At 46.8% G+C, this 3,272-nt stretch overlaps 1 pseudogene; it reads right to left on the bottom strand.

The window, feature by feature from the left end:
- Positions 1–5: 5 nt before the first annotated feature.
- Positions 6–1,950, bottom strand: LOC121791398 (annotated as a pseudogene).
- Positions 1,951–3,272: the final 1,322 nt, after the last annotated feature.

Below are 3,272 nucleotides of genomic sequence, written 5' to 3'. Positions count from 1 at the left end.
GCAAGACCAATCTTCCCAATTATGGTGGCAACTCCATTGAGCTTCACCTGGAGAGGCGTCTCGTCGTCGCCTCCTTCACTCAGCTTCTCCATCAGCTTCCCCCACTGCGTCCTCATCCCGACGGTAGTGACCATCATTTTACAAGTCCCATCCTGCACCTTCGTCCCTGACAACAGAAAAGGATGCTCACTGTTAACCATAACCGGCTCGCTCTCACCGGTCAAACTCGACTCGTCTATCAAGACCGAGAATCCGGAGAGGAAAACGCCATCAGCAGGGACTTGATCGCCGATGGACAGATGCACGATGTCTCCGGGGAGAAGCTCGTATATCGATATCTTTTTGCCTGTAACCGTTTCTGGTGACGTGTACATTGATCTCTTCTTCTCCTTATCCAATCTCTAAACTGCAGCGACTGCGGTAGTCGCTGGAGGCGGTAACAAACACGACCAGTAAAATGCTGGCGGCGATGCCGAGGCCGTCGTGGGCGCCGCGGGGCCAGCCTTCGGTGGCGATGCCGACAACGAGGGAGACGAGGGCGCAGGCGGCGAGGATCATGAGGGTCATGTCGTGGAGGGCCTCCCAGACGAAGTGGAGGAAGCTGCGGGGGGGCTTTCTTGGAACTTGTTGAGGCCGTAGAGGCTTGGCGGCGGGGGAGGTCGGCAGTGGAGAGCCGGAGTAGGCGTCGGCGGCGAGCTTGTCTGCGAGGCCGGCGACGCCGCCGTGGAGGCGGAGCTTCTTGAGGTCGTGGCTTTCCACGATGAAGCCTAGCTCTCCGGCGCAGATCTTGAATCCGGCGGCTTCGACTTCGTCGGGGATGGTGTAGTTGCTCATCTTCGCGCCTTTTATGAATTCGAATGCGGCTTTGGAGACGAGAACTGCTATCCTCAATTTCTCCTGAAATCGTCACAACTTATTGTGTTAATGGTTTTATAGAGTTATTGGTCGTTAATATCACAAACTTTGACTTAATTTCGGATTTTTTTGCAATCATATTTATAGTTAAAAATACATGAACTTTGGAATGGAATATTAATTGGCTGGTCGGATAATCTAGGTCGACTCATTGAACTTGAAAAGTAACGATGAGTTCCACAAAAATATTGTGATTCAACTTCAGTCCAAATAAAATTAGAGCTCGCGTCCAAATACAACATGTTTGGTAGGATAAATAACTCATCTAGTGATGATATTGTATGAACAAAAATGTCATTTTTTCCATAGAATTCCATCCCTAGAGTTTATTAGTCATCTTCATCGAATTTTCTCTCCTCTTCTTTCGATTATATTTGAGTTGGCAAAGGTCATGCATGTTTGATTTCTGCAAAATTTTGAATTATGGAAATTCTCTAACATGGTCAATATAACTAGTTTTGAGGTCGTTGGAATATCTGAAATTCGAATAAAGTTTGTGATATTAACAAGCAATAAACAGATGAGAAAAGGGAGAAAAAAAAACAGAGACATGATTTTAATAGGACATTATTTGTGAAAATAAAAAAAATGTAGATTTGAGATTGGGTTGAATAATGGAAAATGGAAGCAACCTGGTTGGTTTTGCGCATTTGAGCAGCCTCATGACGTTTGGCGATATTAGCGGTGAATCGGAATCGTCTTTTGGGATTCTTGACGACGCCGCAGAGATCGCGCCACCGCTGCAGCACCTCCGTCGACGAATGCTTCGGCTGAAGCTCCCATTTCTCACACAGTAAACTCTCCATTTCAATTTCTTATTTTCTTCAAATTAAATACTTCTTTTTTCTCCCTGAACAAGTCATTGCATTTCAGCTTAAATAAAAACTCAAAAGAAAGGAACTTGCTGCTCAATTTTCTTAAAAACATAAATCGATGGAAACAACCACCAACAGGCAACGAAGTTTCCTAGCATTTTCCTCAAAAAGAGATTAAAAAAAATTACTGAGTGGAAAACGATGAACCGATTTCTTTTGTGGGTAAATTACAGCGGCGCGCGATTAACGGGATGGACATATGTATTTGAGGTAAATGGTTAATAAGATATTTAAATACGACTATTGCGCTGAGCTGATGCTCCCTTCCACCCAATAGATTGTTTCCACGTGGCAATTTAGTTGATTTACTGATTAATTTAGGAATGAAAAAGACATGTAAATTTTCTTTGGATATAATTGTGTTACGCGTTTCAAACACGGGGTGAAAATAAAGGCACAATTCGCCACCATTTTCCACTTCCTAAGGGTGTCCACTATAAGGTGGACACGCCCAATAGCCCCGCCCCAGTTTTTTGTCCATAGCCCCGGATTTTTGTCCATAGCCCCAAAATTCTATTTCCGCCACTATAGTGGACACCTCCAATAGCCCCCAAATTTTATAATCAATTTTCATTTTAAAATATTTTTTATTTTAATGAAGTGTAATTTAAATAATTGCAGTGTAAAATAAATAGAAAACGAGGTAATTAGGGCCGAATATTCGTTGTATTGGAAGGTGGTAAAATTATACAACGAATAATTAAAATAAAATACAACTACAAAACTCCGCCACCGTCTACTCGGTGTCGGAGTCGGCTTCCTCGTCTTCCTCTTCTTCGTCTTCTCCTCCTCCTCTCTCGCTGCTGCCGGCCGCGGTATCCCTAGGCGCATTATCAACCAACCCCAGTCGAGTCTCAAGCCGATTGATGAGCCTCTTGTAGGCGTTCCTGACGTACGGGTCAGTTTCCCCTGCGTACGACCGCAGTGCGTCTTGCAGTTGTTGGCATCAACGTCACGTCTATGGTATTGGCCAATACCTCGTGGGGTTGCACATAGGGTTGCACATTGGACGGTCGGACTGATCCGGACTGGGGGAAATGCGCCTCGGACGCGCCTGCCGAGAGGCGGGAGGCACCTCTACCCCCTCGTGCACTGCGGATAGAGGCCTGTTGTCCCATGGGCCGTCGGCGCCTAGTGTGAGTGGCGGCTGGCTCTTCGACTTGTTCGTTGGACTGCTCGAACTCGTGCGAGCCGCTTCCACTGCTGTAGTCGCCGGTAATGTTTTGCCTTGTGCGCTTTGGCCCAGGCGCTCCTCCTGTCTCGAGCGCCACGATCGACCGGAATTTCGGGCAATCCGCGAGAGCAAGATACTCCTCCCACGACTGGAACTTCGGCCAGCCCTCCGTGTGGAATTGGCCCTCAGACAGGACCTTAACATCAGCTGCGCTGCGGCCACTCTCAGCGTGACGAAGGTTGTTCTCGTATATCGACGCGAACCGCTTAGTAGCCCGGAGAATCCTACTCCACTTTTTCCGTATCTGT

Source organism: Salvia splendens, unplaced genomic scaffold (assembly GCF_004379255.2).
Source record: "Salvia splendens isolate huo1 unplaced genomic scaffold, SspV2 ctg803, whole genome shotgun sequence".
NCBI classification, from domain to species: Eukaryota; Viridiplantae; Streptophyta; class Magnoliopsida; order Lamiales; family Lamiaceae; genus Salvia; species Salvia splendens.
This window is presented reverse-complemented; position numbering and strand designations above follow the sequence as displayed.